Raw genomic sequence first — 26,583 nt, forward strand, 5'->3', positions numbered from 1 at the left:
ACAAAAAAATTTAAAAAGAAAATAACTTCCTGTGGAGCATACAGCTGCTAAAAAGTACTGGAAGGGTAAAGATTTTTTTTAAATAGAAGTCATTTACAAATCTGTTTAACTTTCTGGGACCAGTTGATTTATAAAAAAAAAAAATGTTTTCCACCGGAGTACCCCTTTAAATGAGAGTTGTCACTTTAAATCTTCAGAGCTGTGGTCGTCCACGATTTGGCTGATCTAGGCCCGGACAGGACGTGTGATATCAGTCAAGCCTCTGTGGTTTTCTTTTTTGGTCACTTTTGGACAAGTTCACCATCTTGCAATAAATTGGTAAACAGAGTTATACAAAAATATATGGAAAAAAAGTCTAGAGCATACATAAATAAGAATACACATATTAAATATTTGGGTAACATGGTGAAAATATTAAAGTAACAGGAATTTACACTTTGTAACTTATGCCCCCTGATTTACTTAAGGTGTTGGCTTTTTGTGTGGAAAGTTGTATGATTTAACTTTATTTACAGATAGATTCTATCATATATAGTAGAATCTCCCAATAGCGAATACTCACAGGGAAAAAAAATTGTCTTTTGTTATTGAGAGATGGAGAGATGTCCCCTATTGGGGAAAAACGTCCAAAATGTTTTCTAAACTACTGAATACTGTACTCGATCCAGAGTGTAATTGCCTATAAAAAGTGATAAAAAGCAATATTACAGTAGAATCTCCCCCTCTTGATACCTCCAATGCCACTTAATTCTTCCCCCTTTGGACCCTTTTGTGTTTCATTCCCCCTTATACCCTGTACCACTTTATCCCCCCTATGCCAAATCATCCCCCCTTATCCCCTTTGCCACATCATTTCCCCTTGATCCCCCCCTTGAGCCACTTAATTCCTCTTTTATTACCCTCTGTGCAAATTCATTACCCCCTCTTTACCACCCCCTGTGCCATTTCTTCCTTCCTGTGCCATTTAAATCCAACATGCCTGATCCTTCTCTACCCAATATCATCTGCTAGGGGCAAGTTAGGAGTCCCCAATACATATTAGACCAGTGAAGGGGCTGAAGGGATAAGCTGCGGGCAGACTCCTATGGTGGCAGCTTATATCTTCAAAAAGAAAAAGATCAGGCAGTTAAAATCCAACATGCCTGATCCTTCTCTACTCATCAAAACCTGTGAGAGTGAGAAAGCCCAAATACACATTAGACCAGTGCTTCCCAACCAGTGTGCCTCCAGCTGTTGCAAAACTACAACTTCCAGCATGCCCGGACAGCCAAAGAGTTGTAGTTTTGCAACAGCTGGGGCCTTAAAGGGGTACTCCGATGGAAACATTTTTTTTTAAATCAACTGGTGCCAGAACGTTAAACAGATTTATAAATTACTTCTTTTAAAAAATCTTAATCCTTCAAGTACTTATTAGCTGCTGAATACTAAAGGAAATTCTTTTCTTTTTGGAACACAGATCTCTCTGCTGACATCACGAGCACAGTGCTCTCTGCTGACATCTCTGTCCATTTTAAGAACTGTCCAGAGTAGGAGAAAAATCCCCATAACAAACATATGCTGCTCTGGACAGTTCCTAAAATGAACAGAGATGTCAGCAGAGAGCACTGTGCTTGTGATATCAGCAGAGAGCTCTGTGTTCCAAAAAGAAAATAATTTCCTCTGTAGTATTCAGCAGCTAATAAGTACTGGAAGGATTAAGAGTTTTTAATAGAAGTAATTTACAAATCTGTTTAACTTTCTGGCACCAGTTGATAAAAAAAATATATATATATATATATATATATATATTTCCACCGGAGTACCCCTTTAAGCAATGGTATTTGTTCCATTTCACCCTTTTCCCCTACAGATTGATTTCTCCAACTATGTCTGAACGCAGCCTCAAAACGAATAAGGCCGAGATATATTTTTTTTTGGGAAGTTATAAAAATAAAACGTACAAGGTGAAATGCTAAAAATCCAATTTACAATCCGCTGGGTACATAGATGTGCTGTTACAGTACAGGCCCAAGGTTACACAAACAGTTTTAATCCCCCAAGTACATAAGTTCAGGTTTCAAAGTTCAGGCCCAAAATCATCGGCTATTTTCATTGAGATTCAGCCGAAGGCCGGAGCTCAGCAGAATGCGGGAAGTCCTTGAATCTCTGATAAAAACATCAGCTCCGGCAGATTGAGGCGAATGCCTGCGATTCTTTACGGGTTTCTGAAGATGTTCACTTTCTAGCAGAAGTAGAAAACACCTGTCCGTGGTTTTCAAGCGTTGTGCAATCCGCATTCTCGGGAAGCATTTTTTTGGCGCACTATGCTTAGCATGTGACGTCCAGGGTAATTTATGTCTATGGACAGTGGGGGGAGGCTGTAGGTTTGTCCTGTATGAGGGTGTCTGTGTAAAACTCCTATTGCCTGAGTTGCGAGATTGCCAAGTCTTAGGTTGTGTTCACATCACGCAGAACGTATATGTTTTTTACATCCTTAAAAAAAAAAAAAAAAGAATAGGACTGTTAAACGTATCAATTCATTAATATTAGCGACGTATTGCCTACATTTGTCTTTTTATGGCCTTTGAATCAACGTACAGTGACCCCCCCGACCTACGATGGCCCCGACATACGTTAATTTCAACATGCGATGGCCTCTCAGAGACCATCGCATCTTGAAGGCAGCATCAACATACGATGCTTTTATATGTCGGGGCCATCGCATAAACGGCTATCCGGCAGCGCTGACTGCTTCAGCTGCCACCGGATAGCCGTATACGGTGCCACGTGTGGTCCGCTGATGATCACTTACCTGTTCTCGGGGCTCAAGCGCGTCATCTTTGGGATACCCTGCATCGTCGGCGCTCTCCATTGTCGTCATCACGTCGCTGCGCACGCCGTCCCGTCATCCAATAGGAGCGGCGTGCGTAGCGACGTGATGACGGCGACGGAGAGCGAGGATGCCGGGGAAGAAGAGGCCTTGCCGGAGCGTCGGGGACACCTCGTGGACACGGCGACAGCGATGGAAGGCGACATCCAGGGCAGCGGTGACGGTCCGGAGCGGCGGGGACACGTGAGTATAACCTCCAATACCAGTGGTCTTCAACCTGTGGACCTCCAGATGTTGCAAAACTACAACTCCCGGCATGCCCGGACAGCCGTTGGCTGTCTGGACATGCCTGGTGTTGTAGTTTTGCAACATCTGGAGGTCCGCAGGTTGTAGACCACTGTCCTATACTTTACATTGCACGGATCCCTCAACATACGATGGTTTCAACAAACGATGGTTCATTTGGAACGGATTACCATCGTATGTTGAGGGACCACTGTATACAATATTTATGTGGTACAGAAAATCGGAGTCTACCACAATGTTTTGTCCTTTTTGAGTAATGTACTTGTGACGTATACATGAAATATCACATTGAATTGCATTATAAAGTTTTTTCTTTTGCGTGTGTACTTATGTTGAACGTATACGTCATACCTCTTCTACGTCACACCACAAAAATCAGCGTTTGAACTTTGCAAATGAACATATAGACAAGCCTGATGCATTTTGGAAACAAGTTCCGTGGACCGATGAGGTTAAAATTTAACTTTTTGGCCGGAATGAGCAAAGGTACATTTGGAGAAGAAGGGGAACAGAATTTAATGAAAAGAACCTCTGTCCAACTGTTAAGCATGGGGGGGGGGGGGGGGATCAATCATGCTTTGGGGTTGTATTGCAGCCAGTGGCACAGGGAACAACTCACGAGTAGAAGGAAAAATGGATTCAATAACATTTCAGCAAATTTTGGATGCTAACTTGATGCCATCTGTGAAAAAGCTGAAGTTAAAGAGAGGATGGCTTCTACAAATGGATAATCATCCTAAACATACCTCGAAATCCATGGGGGATTACATCAAGAGGCATAAACTGAAGACAGCCCAGAAATCTCAAAGAACTGGAAGACTTTTGTAGGGAAGAATGGGCAAAGATACCTTAAACAAGAATTGAAAGACTCTTGGCTGGATACAAGAAGCTGTGATACTTGCCAAAGGGGGCCCAAACTTTTTCAGACGCCATTTTTTTGTTTTCTGTTATTTTGAAAGTGTACATGATGGAAATAAAATCTAACTTTTGTTGACATATTATAAGAATGTCTAATCTGTAATTTGATGCCTTTTGGAGATTTTTCCTTCTTTCCTTGGCTTCTTTATGCACATTAATACAAATTTTTACCTGGGGTGCCCAAAACTTTTGATCCCCACTGTAGCAGCAAGTAGAGCTGACAGGTTCCCTTTAAGTTGCTAAGCACTGTAAACAATGGGGGCAAAGCAGCACTGATAAGTTCAGTATTAGCAAGTTTTATTTATTTTTTATTGCTACAAATAAATATTTTTATTATGTTATACTTTCTCACATTATTATACAGTAGGGAGTGACAACGCATGATTTGGAGTCCCTTTTCTTTTAAATATTAAAGTCCCTTTTCTTTTAAATATTAAAGTTAATTGTATCTTTTCCCCCCTCTAAGCAATACATGTTCCCCTTTGTTCCTCGGACACATGGGAAGATTTATCAAAACCTGTGTAGAGGGAGAGTGGTGCAGGCCTCTGAAAGATACTTTTGGGCTGCAGAGATTGTCCAGGACTTTCAAACATCCTGCTGACTGTCCGGCAAACAGGTGCAGGGAATAGTTAGTGTGGAGGATGGGATATGAGGATGGCATATGAAGACAGGATATAAGGACGGGATATGAGGTCAGGATATAAGGACAGGATATAATGACGGGATATGAGGACAGGATATGAGGTCAGAATATAAGGACAGGATATGAGGATAGGATATGAGGTCAGGATATAAGGATAGGATATGAGGACAGGATATATGGACGGCATATGAGGTCAGGATATAAGGACAGGATATAAGAACAGGATATGAGGACAGGATATGAGGTCAGAATATAAGGACGGGATATGAGGATAGGATATGAGGTCAGGATATAAGGATAGGATATGAGGACGGGATATATGGACGGGATATGAGGTCAGGATATAAGGACAGGATATAAGAACGGGATATGAGGACAGGATATGAGGTCAGAATATAAGGACGGGATATGAGGATAGGATATGAGGTCAGGATATAAGGATAGGATATGAGGACAGGATATATGGACGGAATATGAGGTCAGGATATAAGGACAGGATATAAGAACGGGATATGAGGACAGGATATGAGGTCAGGATATAAGGACGGGATATGAGGACAGCATATAAGGATAGGATATGAGGACAGGATATATGGACGGGATATGAGGTCAGGATATAAGGACAGGATATAAGAACGGGATATGAGGACAGGATATGAGGTCAGGATATAAGGACGGGATATGAGGACAGGATATAAGGACGGGATATGAGGACAGGATATAAGGACGGGATATGAGGTCAGGATATAAGGACAGGATATGAGGACAGGATATAAGGACAGAATATAAGGACAGGATATAAGAACGGGATATGAGGACAGAATATAGGGACGGGATATGAGGATAGGATATGAGGTCAGGATATAAGGACAGGATATAAGGATAGGACATGAGGACAGGATATAAGGACAGGATATAAGAACGGGATATGAGGACAGAATATAGGGACGGGATATGAGGATAGGATATGAGGTCAGGATATAAGGACAGGATATAAGGATAGGACATGAGGACAGGATATAAGGATAGGACATGAGAACAGGATATAAGGATAGGATATGAGGTCAGGATATGAGGTCAGGATATAAGGATAGGACATGAGGACAGGATATAAGGATAGGATATGAGGTCAGGATATCAGGACAGGATATGAGGTCTGCATATAAGGACGGGATATAAGTATGGGATAGGAGGTTGGGATATAAGGACAAGATATAAGGACGAGAGTGTCATGGTTGCTTTTACTGTCCCACAAGAAGACCAGGCAATGCTATTAATGAAATAAAGGGCCTTCCTTTAAAACTAAACAGACCAATACAATAAAACAACGTATGTAGTAAGAAAGTCACAAGGGTCACATAACAAAATGTGTCCAAGTGTTGGTTATCATAAAGGGGCCAGTTGTGCCATAGAGGACAGTTCTCTTAGTTTAATGGCTGAAAATAAACAGTGTGTATTTAAGGTCTGGAAAAAAAATAGACATCACATTGTGCCCTGTCTGCTCTTAATGCATTTTTAATGGTTAAACATGGTCTTACAAGATCAGCATGAATATTGTTCAGCCGCGTTGAAATGTGAGTCGCGGTACAGTCATCGCTCGCTCTATTTTCTCTGCAAATCCATCAGGTATACACATATGGGCACTTGCCCAGGATCAAATGCATTGACTGCTGAAAACCAAACAAGTCCGTCCATTGTCAGGAGCCGGGGCTTGTATACTGTGATTTATCCCAAGAAGCCTGTTTGTTCTGATGTGACACGGCTGTAATGATAGACCTATTGTGCTCTAAATCCAACAATGCTCTTAGTGAAAGGGTTACAGTCATCTGAGTCACACTGTCACATTCTCCCTCAGGCAACCAGGGCGCAGGATTTATAGTGAATAAACGTGTCAGGAGGATAACGAAAGGTTAATCTTCACTTATCACCTGTATATTAGCATTGTCCTGCCCACTGCTGCTTCACAGGGTGCGGAAAAACTTTACAGACGCAATATTACTTAAAGGGCAATACCACCTAAATACACAAGGGGGTGTCGGCAATGGAATATCAGTGATTTTCACCACACTTTTTAAAGGGGTTATCCAGGATTAAAATAACATCGTAGATTTCTTTCCAAAAACAGCACCACACCTGTCCCCAGGTTGTATGTGGTATTACAACTCTGCCCTATTCACTTCAATGTAAGCTATATTTTTATTTTCCTATATAACGCCATATCTATCTATCTATCTATCTATCTATCTCTTATGTATCTATCTATCTATCTCTTATCTATCTACAGGGCCAGATTAAGACTGCCTGGAAGACGGAGCACTTCATTATGATGCCCCCCCCCCCACGCCTCCTTTCCCGTGTTTTCCCCTACTCATCATTCTCCCCCAACTCCTGCTCATCATCCCCCCCTACTCATCATTCTCCCCCCCTCCTGCTCATCATCCCCCCCTACTCATCATTCCCCGCCTGCTCATCATCCCCCCTTGCTCATCATCCCCCTTGCTCATCATCCCCCCTGCTCATCATTCCCCCCCTGCTCATCATTCTCCCCCCCTCCTGCTCATCATTCTCCCCCCTACTCATCATTCTCCCCCCCTACTCATCATTCCCCGCCTGCTTATCATCCCCCCCCCTGCTCATCATTCTCCCCCTCCTGCTCATCATTCTCCCCCCTACTCATCATTCTCCCCCCTGCTCATCATTCTCCCCCCCTGCTCATCATCCCTCCCCTGCTCATCATCCCCCCCTACTCATCATTCCCCCCCTGCTCATCATTACCCCCCTGCTCATCATTCTCCCCCCCTGCTCATCATCCCCCCTACTCATCATTCCCCCCCTGCTCATCTTTCTCCCCCCTACTCATCATTCCCCCCCTGCTCATCATTACTCCCCCTGCTCATCATTCTCCCCCCTGCTCATCATCCCCCCCTACTCATCATTCCCCCCCTGCTCATCATTACCCCCCCTGCTCATCATTCTCCCCCCTGCTCATTATTACCCCCCCTGCTCATTATTACCCCCCTGCTCATCATTCTCCCCCTGCTCATTATTACCCCCTGGCTCATCATTCTCCCCCTGCTCATCATTACCCCCCCCCCCCGCTCATCATTCCCCCCCTGCTCATTATTACCCACCTGCTCATTATTACCCACCTGCTCATCATTCTCCCCCTGCTCATTATTACCCCCCTGCTCATCATTACCCCCCCCGCTCATCATCCCCCCTTGCTCATCATTCTCCCCCTGCTCATTATTACCCACCTGCTCATTATTACCCCCCTGCTCATCATTACCCCCCCTGCTCATCATTCCCCCCTGCCCATTATTACCCCCCTGCACATTATCACCCCCTGCTCATTATTACCCCCCTGCTCATCATTCTCCCCCTGCTCATTATTACCCCCCCTGCTCATCATCCCCCCCTGCTCATTATTACCCCCCTGCTCATTATTACCCCCCTGCTCATCATTACCCCCTGCTCATTATTACCCCCCCTGCTCATCATTCTCCCCCCTGCTCATTATTACCCCCCCTGCTCATCATTACCCCCTGCTCATCATTCTCCCCCTGCTCATTATTACCCCCCCTGCTCATCATTCTCCCCCCGCTCATCATTCCCCCCTGCCCATTATTACCCCCCTGCGCATTATCACCCCCTGCTCATTATTACCCCCTGCTCATTATTACCCCCCTGCTCATTATTACCCCCTGCTCATTATTACCCCCTGCTCATTATTACCCCCCTGCTCATTATCACCCCCTGCTCATTATTACCCCCTGCTCATTATTACCCCCCTGCTCATTATTACCCCCTGCTCATTATTACCCCCCTGCTCATTATTACCCCCTGCTCATTATTACCCCCCTGCTCATCATTAACCCCCCTGCTCATCATTAACCCCCCTGCTCATCATTAACCCCTCTCATCATTCCCCCCCTGCCAATCATTCCCCCCATCATTGCTCCCCCCTACTCCTCCTGCTACTCCTCCTGCTTTTCCTATATTTCATATTTCCTTACCTGGCCGCGCTCGGCAGGCTCGGGGTGTAATGAAGAAAACTGTGCCCTGCAGGAAATGAGGAGTGACGTCCCTGACACTGTGCAGAGGAGCCGCAGGAGACGTCACTCGTCACAGCCCACATGACCCGATGCATCACCTGAGCCTGCCGGAAATATGAAAAATAGGAAAAGCAGGAGGAGTCCGGGGCGGGCCCACAGGAGCCGCCGCTGGTCACTGTTTTAAAGTGGCCGCGGCCGGGCTATCGGGGGGCCCCAATCCGCTACTGAGTAGCCCGCAGGGATGTCCCGAATGTGACGGGGCCCCCTGCAGGCCCGGAGCAGGTGCTCCATGAGCACCAATGATGATCCGGCCCTGTCTATCTATACCAGTGACCAGGTGATCCCAAGAGTGACCTATGGGCTCCCTGCTAGTCTCCCCATATAAGCCCTGGGTGGAGCTTCTCTCTCTCTCTTCGGCTGAGGTCCAGTGCAGTCGCCTAGTGTGTGTGTCCAGAGTGTTGGGGACCTCAAAGTCCAGTCCTGCAGCCGCCATCAAGTCAAGTAAGATAAAGTCACAGCTTTATGAGTCAAGTCATCTGTCAAGTCAGCGTGGTCTGCATTGAATTGTCCAGTCCTACTACAAGTCCCAGCAAGCCCTTAAAGTCTCTGCATCACTGGTCATCTCCTTGGGCCCTGGCTGAACTGTATAGACTTTACCATCTGTCTACCCTCAGTAAAGCTACTGTTGTCCGTAACTTGGTGTCTGAGTCTTTATTGGCCGCTTGCCTAGCCCTGGATCCAGCGGTATACCTTCGGGTGGTTATAGGCTAAACCACGCCCTGGCGTCACGAATACAAGGGGTTAATGCCATCTGCCCCTAGTGTAAAAACATCAACCACACACCCCACCACCACATATCTATCTATCCATTTAGCATTGTCTGTCACTTTCCCCTTCACCCGGTTGCTTCCCATTGACCACAGACAGGCCTGCTCCTCTCTCCTAGGCCTTTCATGTCAGGTTGTTATTGTTAGACTCCGGCCCGGACAACCATAAGGCTGTAAAGTTTTATAGGTCACAGCTCAGTGAAGACAATATTGGGATGTGCTGGCTGTAAACAGGGCTGGGTGGTTCACTTCAGGCCTATGAGAAGAACATTATTTAGATGATGATGATGATGTTTGAATCACAGCAGAACAATCATGAGATTATTTCACAGTAATGGATTTCCTTGGGTGACCGAGGACACAGCTCCACATGGGTGTGTGCGGATGTGTTCAGCGCCGCTCACCAGATCCTTACTGCTTATTAGACATTTATGTTCCCTATTATTTCCATATATCATATCCTCATGCTACCGGATCTGTGGATTAAACTTATTCCAACTTTTAAGTTCTGTTTTTGTTTCGGAATGTTGGAGAGTATTATCTATCTATCTATCTATCTATCTCTCATATCTATCTATCTATCTATCTCTCATATCTATCTATCTATCTATCTATCTATCTATCTATCTATCTATCTCATATCTATCTATCTATCTCATATCTATCTATCTATCTATCTATCTATCTCATATCTATCTATCTATCTATCTCATATCTATCTATCTATCTATCTATCTCTCATATCTATCTATCTATCTCTCATATCTATCTATCTATCTCTCATATCTATCTATCTCTCATATCTATCTATCTATCTATCTATCTATCTAAACATATCCCCAACATATCCCCAACATATCCTCAATATATCCCCACACCTCTTGTTTGAATAGTTATAGTGTAATATTATGTCTGATACTTGTCTTTGTTTGTACCCCATAATTGTAAGCGCTGCGGAATCTGTAGGCGCTATATAAATAAATAAATCTATCTCATATCTATCTATCTATCTATCTATCTCTTTCTCTCTCTATCTATCTATCTCTCATATCTATCTATCTATCTATCTATCTATCTCATATCTATCTATCTCATATCTATCTATCTATCTTATCTATCTATGTATCTATCTATCTATCTATCATATCTATCTCATATCTATCTATCTATCTATCTATCTATCTATCTGTCTCTCTCTATCTCTCATATCTATCTATCTCATATTTATCTATCTATCTATCTCATATCTATCTATCTATCTCATATCTATCTATCCATCTCTATCTATCTCTATCTATCTCTGTCTATCTCTCATATCTATCTATCTCATATCTATCTATCTATCTCATATCTATCTATCTATCTATCTATCTCATATCTATCTATCTATCTATCTATCTCATATCTATCTATCTATCTATCTCTCTATCTCATATCTATCTATCTATCTATCTATCTCATATCTATCTCATATCTATCTATCTATGTATCTATCATATCTATCTAATATCTATCTATCTCTATCTATCTATCTCTATCTATCTATCTAATATCTATCTATCTCTATCTATCTATCTATCTCTATCTATCTATCTCATATCTATCTATCTATCTATCTATCTCTATCTCTCATATCTATCTCTATCTATCTCTCATATCTATCTATCTCATATCTATCTCTCTCTCATATATGTCTATCTCTCTACCTAATATCTATTTATTTATGTATTTATTTATCTAATATCTATCTCCTATCTATCTATTTCATATCTATATATCTGATACCTATCTATTTATTTATCAATCTCTTATCTATTGTTTATCTCATATATATCTATTATTTATCTCATATCTATCTATCTATCTCATATGTATCTATCTATCTATCTATCCCATATCTATCTATCTATCTCATATCTATCTATCCCATATCTATCTATCTATCTCATATCTATCTATTATTTATCTCATATCTATCTATCTCATATCTATCTATCATCTAGTTCAATGCTTTTAAACCAGTGTACCAGTCCAGCTGTTGCAAAACACACTGGAAAACACTGATCTTTCTCATTATCTATCTATCTATTGATCTATCTATTTCTCTTTTATTCCCTAAAAAAAACCATAATTTATATTTTTTTTATTATTTATTATTTTCGTGAATAAACATTTGCCATCACAGGCATTAGTTCCATGAAAACTAACCTCTATAAACCAGGAGAGATTTCTGAGGAATGGCTCGTGTGAAATAGTGGCACATTTGTCCCAACGATGGAGTCACAAAAAACATTCCGACCTTTTTAGCAGATGTGCATTTTTTGTCCATTTTTAGAATGTTTGAAGTGAATTCAGGAGGCGCTTGTGCCATTAGGTAAATACTGGCGACATAAAACTCTCATCTGTTGTTCCAACTTTCCAAATGTTAAAAAAATATTATGTTGAACGTCTTAGATACGGCCCTTGTGAGTCTGTATCTAATGCTCTTCGTATACAAGCAGGGCGGGTCCATTTTTTTTTTGTAGGGTAACTTTATTGAACTGTTTAGACAGCCAGGAATGGAGGCTTTATTTATTTATTTAAAAGTGACAGATAATACATCTCCGCTTGTTTTGAAAGCTGCATCGCATATGACGAACATTGCCGTAGCTGCAAGGCACAGAAACAGGACAATACTTGTGTAAGGCTCTGTTCACATCTGTGCTCGCGTTGCGAACGCTGGGTGCGGGCTGCAGGAGTTGTGACGTTATGGCCACGCCCCTTGTGACATCACACCACGCCCCCTCAATACAAGTTTATTGGAGGGGGTGTGGCAGCCACCATGCCCCCTCCAATAAACTTGCATTGAGGGGGCATGGCTGTGACGTCACGACTTCTGCAGCCCGCACCCAGCGTCATGCAGAGTGAGGACACCCCCCTCCAAAGCACAGAATGACAAAGCAAGTAAGCAACAAATAGAAGGTATTTGTTAGGGAAATATAGATGCTAAATACATAAAAATTTTGTGGGATATGACAGGCACGCTTTAAAGGGATCTAGTGGATCTGTGGGGATAGGCGCTAGGATCCCTTCTGATCCTGAGGTTAGGGGACACATTTTTTTATCTGATTATAGGGGGGCAAGCAAAGCAAACTTCAGTCCTCCATGTTCTTTTATAAGTATATATAAAAAAATTTTTGACAGTTAGGGAGATACCTACTTAGGACCTTCCCATCTTTTCAGAAGGGCCCCTTGATGATAATCCGGTCACAAAATGTACAGCAGACAGCTGCAAACTGCCGGGGGAATTGGGCCTTTGGCCTACTAAGAGGCCAATTGGGTCATGGCAAGGCAAAAGGGCTTAACTGGGCATCCCATGACCCGTAGAGTTTTGGTCTAGCGCCCATAAGTCCAAGGTGAGCTTTACTGTCAACTGTAGCTGCATCTTCAGGATGTAGACAAAGTTGAATAATATGATGGTGTAGAGAGCCGTCATCTTCTCTGCTGCAAGATTCCCCCTTGCCATTGGCAGCTTGGTGCAGGCAGGCACAATGACATTACTTCTTTGCGATAGCCTTCGCTAGGGGCCCTATTGCAGAGTCTTGTATCATGGAGGCCTAATTTAGTCTGTAGCCAACAAAATACTGGACATGACACTAATACAAGCCGAAATAAAGTGGCATCATCGTGTCTGTCTGTACTCTCACAGGGTAGAAGATGTCTGTATACTAGAAGAGTGTAAAATGTATTATTTTAGGGACAACTAATGGGCAACAATACTCTGAAAGGACACAGAGGGGGCAATTCTACAGGGACATTACAAGTATGTGGGGGCATTGGTATTTTGAGGGGCATCAATACTATGAAGGGGCAGAAAGAAGGCAGCAATACTGTGGGGGACATCATTACAGTTTTAGAAGCATAAAGGGGGTAGTATTACTGTAGTGGGTGCTCAAACGGACAGAGGTGGCAGCAGAGAGCACTGTGGTCAGACTGGCAAGAACTAAACAACTTCCTCTGGAACATACAGCAGCTAATAAGTACAGGAAAGATTAAGATTTTTAAATGGAAGTAATTTACAAATCTGTATAACTTTCTTGTGGCAGTTGATTTAAAAACATTTTTCGCCACCAGAGTACCCCCTTTAAATGGTGGTCTTCCTTCTTGATGGGTTGACGGTGTATGTGCCTATCCCTGCTGAGCTAGTGATTCCTGTACTTTTCAGCCCCCCTTTCAGAAACCAATTGGGCTACTTTGGCAGCGGCCGCCATTGCCCCCTGCAGGGTCGCGGAGGTTGTCCCGCCTTCCCTCCCTATTGTTATGTTGTGTTTTTTGTGCGGTTCACAAAAGGAAGAGAATTGTGGGACACATTTTCATTCATGGGCACTTGGTGCTACATAGTATAAACATATTCTGTAAAAGGGAGGAACATCAAGGCAGCAAGTTATCATGAAGGTCTGAGAAATAAGAGAAAGTGAACTATTTCAGACAGAGAAGCCTATGAGTCAATGGATGTAAATGTTTATCCTGTGTCAGTACTGTAGTCACTGTGTATGCTGCAGACTGATGATGACAGTAACATTCTTATTTGTGAAACAACTCCCTGCCTACCCTTACCATTGTTAAGATCATACTGGGAGGTGCAGTTTCACATGGTACAAACATGGCAGTGGGTTAATCTTCCTTTGCAATTCATCTGTATACTGAGCTTGGTTCTGATGCTGCATTTATATACTGAGCTTGATTCTGGTACTGTATTTATGTTAAGAACTTGGTTCTGTTACTGTATATGTGTATGAGGACATTTCTAGTCATGTTTTGGAACTATATTTAGATTAATTAATTCTGGTACCATATTTAGGTCATGCACCTGATTCTGGAGCTGTATGTTTGTTATGAGCTTAGTTCTGGTAATGTATTTATGTAAAGTGCTTGGCTCTGGCACTGTATATATGTACAAGCTGGTGATGTATTTATCCTATGAGCTTTGTTCTTGTACTGTATTTAGGTTCTGGTCTTGGTTCCAGTGCTGCTAATTATCTCTCCTGTCTTTACATGTTGGTCATCCTAGCCAACTCTACAAATACCTGCAGCGCGGGGGCTCTAGTGTCACCCGACTGTGCATGGGATGCATGTACATACCCTTAATGGTTTGCTGACCACACTGCCCCATTAATATTTTTTTCCCAGTGACACTTTAATTCTCAGTTTTCCCCTTTAAGGAAACCTAGCAGTAAGTGTTTTCTTACACTGCCACCACATGAAAAGTGGGAAGTTAAAGGGGTATTTCTATCTCCCCTTATGAATTCCTTGCCCCCTGAGGCCTGTTTGCAACATGGCCTGTTTGTGATTGGGAAGCCAGAAACGGCTGAAGTGGGGGAGTTTAGCAATTTGCTCGTGGGGCTACATCTTTGTGCAACTCCCATTAATGTCTTTAGGAGTTCCGCAAATTGTGTGACTTGCAAACTTCAGCTGTTATTGACTTCCCAACCACCCCCAGTTAGCCATACTCCATTAAACACCCACCATTCAGATTTATTGGTTGTCCTTAATGTTGTATATATACAGTCAAACATACATCAAAAAGACCCCAGAAATGGATGGCAACAAAGCGCTGGAGAGTTCTGAAGTGGCAGCAATGAGTCCAGATCTAAATCCCATTGAACACCTGTGGAGAGATCTTAAAATTGCTGTTGGGAAAAGGCGCCTTCCAATAAGAGACCTGGAGCAGTTTGCAAAGGAAGAGTGGTCCAACATTCCGGCTGAGAGGTGTAAGAAGCTTATTGATGGTTATGGGAAGTGACTGATTTCAGTTATTTTTTCCAAAGTGTGTGCAACCAAATATTAAGTTAAGGGTGCCAATAATTTTGTCCAACCCATTTTTGGAGTTTGGTGACATTATGTCCAATTAGCTTTTTTCCTCCCTTTTTTTGGTTTAGTTCCAATACACACAAAGGGAATAAACATGTGTATAGCAAAACATGTGTTACTGCAATCCTTTTCTGTGAAAAATACTTAATTTTCTTAAAAAATGTCTGGGGTACCAACATTTACGGCCATGACTGTGTATATATATATATATATATATATATATATATATATATATATTTATATTTATTTATATTATTATTATTATTTTATTTAATATGAACAAACTCAATCATGAGTGTATGAGTTCTTGAATTAAATGTTTGGGATAATATTTTACCCCTCTGCCATTACATGCAGTCACTGCTGGCCTCTGGTGCCATTTTCTACCATATAAGACCTCTCTTGCCCTCATCTCTTTCTTCAAGCTGGCATCCAGGAAATGATGTTCCCAGTGCCCTGTGATACTGTAAGGCAGAGGTCCCCAACCCAGTCCTCAAGGCCCACCAACATTCCAGGTTTTTTCAGTTACTCCATTGAAATAGAACAAAGAATAATTCAAATCCTGGACTGATGGTGGGCCTTGAGGATTGGGTTGGGGACCTCTGCTATAAGGGACTGATGGTGGGCCTTGAGGATTAGGTTGGGGACCTCTGCTATAAGGGACTGATGGTGGGCCTTGAGGATTAGGTTGGGGACCTCTGCTATAAGGGACTGATGGTGGGCCTTGAGGATTAGGTTGGGGACCTCTGCTATAAGGGACTGATGGTGGGCCTTGAGGATTAGGTTGGGGACCTCTGCTATAAAGGACTGATAGTGGGCCTTGAGGATTGGGTTGGGGACCTCTGCTATAAGGAACTGATGGTGGGCCTTGAGGATTTGGTAGGGGACCTCTGCTATAAGGGACTGATGGTGTCGCCATATGTAGTGGTATGTCAGTTATGTTCAGACTAGTACAGCAAAGTATGGCCAATATGCATTTGATATTCAGTAAACATCCCCTTTCAGTATGTCATGTTAGGACACAGGGAGGTCATTTTCTATCAGCTAGATAGAAGATTGTCTAACAAGTAGCAGCTCTCACTCTGGCAGACCAAGAACAATGCAATAACATTAATAGCCATAAAATCAGCTGTCAGGCAGAGGACCGGAGGAGCATGATGATCAGCTGATCGCTGCTACAGCTCTTATACTATAGGGGCCGTCTGTGATGACACAACCTAAAGATATGTTATCTCATTGCTTTTACTTAGGGTATGGCTTCTTGTTTCGATTAGAATTACAGGACCAAGACAGGTTATCAAGCTTGGGGTTATTTAGTTTAGAGAAAAGACGTCTTGGGGGGGATTTGATCACAATGTACAAATATATAAATGGACAGTACAGAGATCTTTCTAGTGATCTTTTTATACCTAGGCCGGTAACCATGACAAGGGGGCATCCTCTATGTCTAAAGGAAAGAAGGTTTCACCATCATCACAGACAGAGATTCTTTACTGTAAGAGCAGTGATACTATGGAACTCTCTGCCATATGGTGTGTTGTCTGACTCAAAAGTTCAAGGGGGGGGGGCCAGGATGTTTTTCTGGTAAATTATAATATTACACATTATGGATACTAGATTTGTGGGAACATTCATCCTGGAATTTATTCTGATGCTACATTTGGGGTTGGGAAGGAGTGGGGAAACCAATTGGGCAATTGGTATCAGCCTCATTGGGGGGGGGGGGGGGTTCTGCCTTCCTCTGGATCAACACTGTAGGGTTTTATGTTAAACTCTTGGCTGTTTTTTCAATCTTATAAACAAACTATGTTACTATGTAGAATGCACTAAACTACAAAGGATGTATTACAAGTCAAGTCGCAACATAACCTGGAAATCATCTGTCAGAAGTCACCATTTTTTGGTTGGCAGTGGAATGCCACCTGGCTTGGGGTTGGGTGCTGTGTCATAAGGTATAAAGTATAACTAATGGCAATGTTTCGAGCTTTAGTGCAAGGTAGCAATGAGATCAAATGTTCAGTAGGGACAGGACACAGTGGGGAACCTGTCCAAAGGAAAAGTTGCCCAGTTACCCATAGCAACCAATCAGCTCGCTTCTTTTATTTTTAACAAGGCCTCTGCAAAATGAAAGAAGCGATCTGATTGGTTGCTATGGGCAACTGGGCAACTTTTCCTCTGGACAGATTTTGATAAATCTTCCCCAGTATTTTTTGCAGGGCTGGTGCCACCCTGGGAGAAAGCTAATTTTGCCGCCCCTTGACCCCGCCATTGGCTCCGCCCTTTGACACGACCCACCTTACTACTGGGCTGACACTGCAAGAAACCTCCTCCTCATGTAATCTCTTTACTACTGGGGTGACACACTGTAACAAACCTCCTGCTCATGTAATCTCCTTACTACTGGGGTGACACACTGCAAGAAACCTCCTCCTCATGTAATCTCTTTACTACTGGGGTGACACACTGTAACAAACCTCCTGCTCATGTAATCTCCTAACTACTGGGGTGACACACTGTAAGAAACCTCCTCCTCATGTAATCTCCTTACTACTGGGGTGACACACTGTAACAAACCTCCTCCTCATGTAATCTCCTTACTACTGGGGTGACACACTGTAACAAACCTCCTGCTCATGTAATCTCCTTACTACTGGGATGACACACTGTAACAAACCTCCTCCTCATGTAATCTCCTTACTACTGGGATGACACACTGTAACAAACCTCCTCCTCATGTAATCTCCTTACTTCTAGGGTGACGCACTGTAACAAGCCTCTTGCTCATGTAATCTCCTTACTTCTAGGGTGACACTCCTCAAACCCCCTCATTATGTGACGGTGGTTCTGGCTAGGCGGGTGTTTACGGATAAGCGGCACATGCTTTAGATGCTGGCTGGTTGGTAACTTTCTTGCAACGGGCAGAGCGGTGCCCCCATCAGGAGGGCGCTCTAGGCAGCTGCCTATTTTGCCTATAGGCAATTCCGGCCCGGATTTTTTGAACAACCTATGGCTCTAAACGAGTGGTTTCAAACTGTGGCCCTCCAGATGTTGCAAAACTTCAACTCCCAGCATGCCCGGACAGCCAACGGCTGTCCGGGCATGCTGGGTGTTGAAGTTTTGCAACATATGTAGGGCCACAGTTTCAGACCACTGCTCTAAACAAACACAACAATGATATCTAGCTATAAACCGTGAGTACAATGAATGACCACTCCATGACAGATGATCCTAGGTCATTGTACGATGAGGAAAAGTTAGTTGGGGGTCAGTGGGCATGGTCGCTGATGTCCCAGCGAGCCCCCCTACCGGTACTGTAACATTGAGGCCTTTTAATGGGAAAAGGAGAAACTTTAAGGCCTATTAATCAACTATTCATGGCCATCCCACATACTGGCTACCCGAAACTCCAAAACACAAGGGAAATCTTAGCATTGCATTCGCACCCCCCCCCCCCTGATCATTCATTGTCTTGGGCTGCACTTCTCCCGGCCGTCCATTATTTATCTCTCCAGGAAGAAATCCTGCTTGTGAATTCTTGTAGTGCAGCTTCGGGAAAGGAGAAGGCGATAAAGGCTGATCTATGCACTTATCGAGGATAAGGAGACCTCATAGTAGGAGCAAGTTTTCCTCACAATCTACGTCATCAAGGAGAAGAATAATAACTATTGTGTTGATCTGAATCTCTTAAGATCATGGTTTGGGTGACAGGAGCCGTAACCCTGGGAAGTCTCGGACAATGGCAGGATGTCCATCCCAATGCCAAGCCATTTATCAAGGAACTGTGACTATGAGAATACAAATCTGCATAGGTTTGTGGTTGGGTTATTATCACGTTACGGTGTAATATATTCTGATGGGGCTTCAAATATGGAATTAATTTAATGTACATTTTATGTATTTATGCGGGATATCCTTATTATAGAAATAACAGGGCTGCATTCATTCTCTACGTGTCGGGTTTAGAGCTACATAGAATTTGTAATGAATTCTATGCAAATGTGATGGGTCCCATGCTCTCAGAGCAGGAGGTTCACGTGGGAATGGTCTCTTATACCCCCCCCTGTTTTAATATTTAATTGAATATTTATGAACTGGATGTTTGTATTGTGACTATTGAGGAATGGTTCCTAGATTTCGGCATTTGTTTGTCTATGTAGGGTTATAATATCTGCATTGTCTAAGTGGTCACATCACCTAGAAGTATTGGAGGGGGTACATGTCTCCCCAAACCTATGCTACACCATGTATAATGTTTGTATAGTGGATGTTGTATTTTTGCTGTTTGGATGGATAACAGAAGCAGTGGCGCAACCTGAAGCTCCCGGGCTCCAGTGCAAAATCTTTGAAAAGGGCCCCCCTGTCTACCACGTACTGGCATCTTCTTATGTGCAGGAGGGACCTATGAGCTCCTTTAATTAAGCACCAGGGGGGGGGGGGGGGGAGATTTATCAAAACCTTTGCAGAAGAAAAGTTGTCTAGTTGCCCATAGCAACCAATCAGCTCGCTTCTTTCATTTTTAACAAGGCCTTTACAAAATGAAAGAAGCAATCTGATTGGTTGCTATGGGCAAGTAGCCAACTTTTCCTTTGCACAGGTTTTGATAAATCTACACCCAGGTCTCTACATGCCCTATAGCTATACCAGTGTGCAAAAAGTATAATCAACCTAAAAAATGCCCTTTAATAGCATTTAAAGGGTACTCCGGCGAGCTGCGGGACACCACTGTGGCCAGTGTCCCTCCAAGCTCTTGCAAAACTACAACTCCCAGCTGGAGGCACACTGGCGCGGGAACACTGTCCTAGGTCTTTAAACTGGGAACCTCCTGCTGTTACAAAACTACAACTCCCAGCATGTGTGGGCAGCTGACATGCTGGGAGTTGTAGTTTTAAAACAGCTGGAGGTCTACAGTTTGGAGACCACAGATTAAACTGAACTGCTCTTTTTGCCTCTCCTGTATGGTTGTGTGGTGCCCTGGTACAGGACCTGGTCCTGTCCCTGTCTAAAGTCCCCTCAGCCAGAGTCCCTTCATTCCCATAGGGCTCTCCTGCAGGGCTTACCCCTGGTTGCCTCATATAAATTGTATATTGTTTAATATATAAAGATAATATAAATGTATAGGAAATATATATGTATAGGACCTGGGTAGGGTCACGTGATCTATTATAACGGTTGTATGGATATTTAGGACCTTTGGGGTCACGTGATGTACAGTTGTAATGTACAATTGTTCAAGGACCTTCCAGGGTCATGTGATGTACCCAGAGTTCACTGGGTTCAGGACTTACAGGTTTGCTGACTAATGAGCTTTGTCCAGCCCCTTATTATATAAAGGGCTGTAGCCACTAAATTCTCTCTCTTGTTGCTTCTCTTGTTCAAGAAGCACAAACATCTCAGCAGAAATCTCAATTCATCTAGGCCAAAGCCTAAGAACCTGCAGCCACTAAACTGTGAGTTACCAAGCTCAATCTATCAAATCCTGTGTGACTACTATCAGCTATAATATTATAATTAGTAGCACAGTGGCCTGCATCAAAGCTCATTGCTTCAAAGTCCCAGCAAAACCTGTGAGGAACCTGCATTCCGGTTACCTCTTAAGAAACTGTTATGTTTAAAGACTGTTGCATAAAATCTTCAAGTAAAGTTCTTCAGTTTATTCATAAAGTCTGCTGTGGACATTCTGTTATTTTCCCTACCGTTTCTGGGACGGTTGGCAGTAGGACCATTATCGCTAAGGAAACCGCACCCTGGCGTCACGACATCTAAGGGTTATTACCACCAGACCCTGCACTTACATCAATGCAACACCCCAGACACCACAACTCTCCTGGTTTACCACAGTTGGAATTCATGAGGAGTACTGGGTGTGGGGACTGTGGGATAGTAATTAGGAAGGAACAAGTGTTTTCAGTGTTACTTACTTTATACAAGAACAGTAGAACATTAAAGGGGTTATCCAGGAAAAAAACTTTTTTTATATATCAACTGGCTCCAGAAAGTTAAACAGATTTGTAAATTACTTCTATTAAAAAATCTTAATCCTTTCAGTACTTATGAGCTTCTGAAGTTGAGTTGTTCTTTTCTGTCTAAGTGCTCTCTGATGACACCTGTCTCGGGAACCGCCCAGTTTAGAAGAGGTTTGCTATGGGGATTTTCTTCTAAACTGGGCAGTTCCCGAGACACGTGTCATCAGAGAGCACTTAGACAGAAAAGAACAAGTCAACTTCAGAAGCTCATAAGTACTGAAAGGATTAAGATTTTTTTAATAGAAGTCATTTACAAATCTGTTTAACTTTCTGGAGCCAGTTGATATTTAAAAAAAAAGTTTTTTCCTGGATAACCCCTTTAAAGTCTGGGCATGGAAAATGGCTATGGTAGCATATTGGTATGGGAGGGGTATATTGGTGTGTGAGGGATGTATTGCTGTGGGCGCGGCACACCTTGTGGGGGAGTTTAAGGGACCCCTCAGTAGTTCTCTCAAGGGGGTCCCTAAATAAATTTTTACGCCTCTGACTAGGAGAATATACCTCCATATACGAGGAGCCAAATGGAACATGCCTCAACAAGAAACGCTCCATGGGGGTCATTTATCATTAGGTGTCTATTGTGGACACAGATCTACCCCTTTATACTGCCTGTCTAATTTACACTTTTGCTAACAATTTACAAAAGTTGCGCACGCCCTTTGATAAATTTTATGATTTCTTCTAAATCTGGTTTATTGCCACTTTTTTGCAACTTTTCGCAGAAAAGTCGCACATGATAAATTAGCAACCACTGCACAAAGATCTAAATCAGATCACTTTGGGGGGGATTTATCAAAACCTGTGCAAAGGAAAAGTTGCCTAGTTGCCCATAGCAACCAATCAGATCGCTACTTTCATTTTCCACAGGCCCTTTTGAAAATGAAAGAAGCGATCTGATTGGTTGCTATGGGCAACTGGGCAACTTTTACTCTGCACAGGTTTTGATAAATCTCCCCCTTTGTGGTCATAAAAATTAAACAGTGTAAATGAAATGTCGCAGGAAAAGTCGCACGGGACCAGCCTGCGACTTTTCCTGCGACAAATTTAGACGAAAAAAGCCATCTAAATGGTTTGATAAATTCCCTTCATTGTACTTGGCCGTGTACATGTTCCCAGGGGCAGAATGGAATAAGATGGTGCCAGACATAACTGGTGGTGGCTTATACCCTTTAAGAACAAAGAATCAGGTATGCCAAAAGCAAACATGTCTGATCAGTTTTTCACCCAACATCTTCTATCGGGATTTTTGGGAGGCCTCATACACACTTGATGGTTGGCTATTGAACAATGTTAATCTATGGGCACCTTATCTCCTTCTTTCAACAGACAAAAAAGCCATCATGTTGGGGTCAGCGTACGGTCATGAGAAGCCTTAATAGCTAGGTGACATTGTTTGGACATATACACCGAGATAAGGTACCAAGGTGTCTTCCATAGTGTTGACTTAATGCTCATTTAATGATATATTACTATTATTCACAAAAATGTCCGCCATTTTTAAATGGTGCACTGACATATTCTGCAGCGCTGTTCATCAATCATATCAGTCTTTGTAATGTAGCTTACATTTCTTATACATACACTAGGGCCAATATCACTATGGGGGGATTTATCAAAACCTGTTTAGAGGAAAAGTTGATGAGTTGCCCATAGCAACCAATCAGATCGCTTCTTTCATTATTAACAAGGCCTCTGAAAAATGAAAGAAGTGATCTGATTGGTTTTGATAAATTTCCCCCTACGTCTTTATCACTTACCATGACTGTATGGATTTTGAGATTCAACCCTTGACTTGAACATTCAGAGTAAAGTTAATGGGGGAGATTTATCAAAACCTGTGCAGAGGAAGAGTGGTGCAGTTGCCCATAGCAACCAATCAGATTTCTTCTTTTATTTTTAACAAGGCCTCTGCAAAATGAAAGAAGCCATCGGATTGGTTGCTATGGGCAACTGGGCAACTTTTCCTCTGCACAAGTATTGATAAATCCCCCCCAATGTGTTCTGTGTGGGGAGAGGAGGGGTAAACTGCTGCCAGACTCTGGTGTCAGCTTGTCTTTCTGAGAGCAATAGGCTCGGGCAGTTTAAATCCATTCCAACCCTTTTCTCCTCATCATCTGTCAAGGAAGAGTCGACAGTTCCCCATACACATTAGTTAGCTGGCTGGTCCCACTGAAAGGACATCTTAAATGTTTGAAGGGGTGGAAATGCTGACTGGTTGCCTTTATGCTGGTCATGCATATTAGTGACGTGTCAACCAATTCCACATATATGGGACTAACATACTGTAATTAACATTGAAGGGACCATGTTGGATTGTAACATGCCTGATTCTTTCTTACTCCGATAGAAATCCTCTGGTGATCCATACATAGTTAGGGAAATTTTTCGTATATATATATATATATATATATATATATATATATACAGCATTAAGGTTCCTACACAGATTAGAGAAATGTCAGCTATCACCGCCAATTTCAGCAGGACTGACCCACCATGTAATGTGTAAGGGATCATCTCCCAACTCTCCCACAACAGTTGATGTTGAGGACAGAAGAATCGGGCATGTCGAATTTTAACTTCCAGATCTTTTTGTTCTCGAGATGTGTCTGGCAGAAACTCAACCTCACCTCACTTTGGAACATATTGTGGTGTCCCGGTACCGTATCTTGGATGGTGGTCCCCAAAGTCAGAGTTAATTCGTTCCAGTAGGGTCCTCCTGGTAGGATAGCCCCTAATCACCTCTTCCTTCTTTAATTTTGTGATGTTTGTGAATTGTGTATTTAATTGTGTATATAGTGTCGCAGGACCTTAGGTCAGGTGACTAATGTTAATTCTATTAAGGTATGTTAAAGGACCTTCCTAGGTCACATGGGTGGTCACATGTTTAGACCATAATCCCTTGTGTAAAGTGAATGACAGATGGTATGGACCAATGAGCTCAATGCCAGCCCCTGCCCATATAAAGGAGCTGCCAGCCAATCCTCGCTCTCCTGGGTTCCGGACTAGCAGAGAGAAGAGATCCGTGCAACTTTCAAAGACAAGACCAGGCCGAAGCCTGAAAATACCGCAACTTACCAAATCGTGAGTTACAATACAACTCCCCGATAAAGTCTGCGTGACTGCTGGACCTAAACTCAATCCCCTAAATCCAGCGGAACAGCGCATATAAATCACCTGAGCTTAAAACTCACAAGGTCAGTGACTGTCAAGATCCTAATAGACTCTGATTGTACAAAGACTGTTCCTGTTTAATTCTGCATAAAACTTGCACTAAAAGTTCCGACAGTTTTCTGAAACCTCCGGTTGTGGACATTCATTTATTATTCCTCCCTATCGCTCTTGGGACAGGTGGCGATAGGACAAGCATATACAGAGGAGCCCTCACCCTGGCGTCATGACAGTTAAGGGTTAAACCAGCACCCTTTAGTTACTGCACAGCTACACCCCATATACCCTACACCCCCACAAGCTTACCACAATATGAACACTGGGCCAAGGTAATCATTCCTGTGTACGAAGGTGTTATAGCTGAGAGATAGCTGCCAGCCGAATGCAGTTTGACCAACAGCAATCACACGTTTTTGGGCAGCTTCAGATTTGTAAGGTTAGGTACACGCTCCTACTGAATTTTTTGAGCCCATGTTCACTCTACACCTGAGCTTTCCAAACGTTTAATGTTGGTGACACTCTTTTTAGACATACATAGTTTGGTTGAAATTAGACATGTATCAAGCTATGCGTATTATGACGCACAACGTTATACCGGTATTTATTATCAGCATTACCTATGTGGCTGCTACCCCCTTGTGCCATTTCATCACCCACTTCCATCACCCCCTGTGCCATTTCATCACCCACTTCCATCACCCCCTGTGCCATTTCATCCCCCCTTGATCTCCCACCATCCCATGTACCACTTCATTTACTCTCTTGAACACCCCCTGTGCTACATAATTTCTTCAACTTGATCATCCCCCTTTGTTATTTCATTCCCCCCTTTATCATCCCCTGTGATATTTCATTCCCCCTTTATCATCCCCCTTTGCTATTTCATTCTCCCCTTTATCATCCCCCTGTGATATTTCATTCCCCCCTTTATCATCCCCTGTGATATTTCATTCTCCCCTTTATCACCCCCTGTGATATTTCATTCCTCCTTTATCATCCCCCTTTGCTATTTCATTCTCCCCTTTATCATCCCCCTGTGATATTTCATTCCCCCCTTTATCATCCCCTGTGATATTTCATTCCCCCTTTATCATCCCCCTTTGCTATTTCATTCTCCCCTTTATCATCCCCCTGTGATATTTCATTCCCCCCTTTATCACCCCCTGTGATATTCCATTCCTCCTTTATCATCACCCTTTGCTATTTCATTCTCCCCTTTATCATCCCCCTGTTAAATTTCATTCCCCCTTTATCATCCCCCTGTGATATTTCACCCCCCCCCCTTTATCATCCCCTGTGATATTTCATTCTCCCCTTTATCATCCCCCTGTGATATTTCATTCCCCCCTTTATCATCCTCCTGTGATATGTCATTCTCCCCTTTATTATCCCCTGTGAATTTTCATTCCCCCCTTTATCATCCCCCTGTGATATTTCAATTTCCCCTTTATCATCCCCCTGTGATATTTCATTCTCCCCTTTATCATCCCCCTGTGATATTTCATTCTCCCCTTTATCACCCCCCTGTGATATTTCATTCTCCCCTTTATCATCCCCCTGTGATATTTCATTCCCCCCTTTATCACCCCCCTGTGATATTTCATCCCCCCCCTTTATCATCCCCTGTGATATTTCATTCTCCCCTTTATCATCCCCCTGTGATATTTCATTCCCCCCTTTATCACCCTCCTGTGATATGTCATTCTCCCCTTTATTATCCCCTGTGAATTTTCATTCCCCCCTTTATCATCCCCCTGTGATATTTCAATTTCCCCTTTATCATCCCCCTGTGATATTTCATTCTCCCCTTTATCATCCCCCTGTGATATTTCATTCTCCCCTTTATCATTCCCCTGTGATATTTCATTCTCCCCTTTATCATCCCCCTGTGATATTTCATTCCCCCCTTTATCATCCCCCTGTGATATTTCATTCCCCCTTTATCACCCCCTGTGATATGTCATTCTCCCCTTTATCACCC

At 42.9% G+C, this 26,583-nt stretch overlaps 2 long non-coding RNA genes across 3 annotated transcripts in view; one reads left to right on the top strand and one right to left on the bottom strand.

The window, feature by feature from the left end:
• Positions 1-1,907: 1,907 nt before the first annotated feature.
• LOC130362957 (uncharacterized) overlaps positions 1,908-26,583 on the bottom strand; it is a 124,099-nt gene continuing 99,423 nt past the window's right edge. The window contains exon 5 of the long non-coding RNA XR_008891653.1: positions 1,908-2,472. This is a non-coding gene — a long non-coding RNA (uncharacterized LOC130362957). The remainder of the gene's footprint in view (positions 2,473-26,583) is intronic.
• The window catches only part of LOC130362958 (uncharacterized), a 39,397-nt gene continuing 35,237 nt past the window's right edge, over positions 22,424-26,583 (top strand). For both annotated transcript variants that reach the window (XR_008891655.1, XR_008891654.1), the window contains exons 1-2: positions 22,424-22,618; positions 22,758-22,847. This is a non-coding gene — a long non-coding RNA (uncharacterized LOC130362958). The remainder of the gene's footprint in view (positions 22,619-22,757; positions 22,848-26,583) is intronic.

This window comes from Hyla sarda, chromosome 3 (assembly GCF_029499605.1).
Source record: "Hyla sarda isolate aHylSar1 chromosome 3, aHylSar1.hap1, whole genome shotgun sequence".
NCBI lineage: Eukaryota > Metazoa > Chordata > Amphibia > Anura > Hylidae > Hyla > Hyla sarda.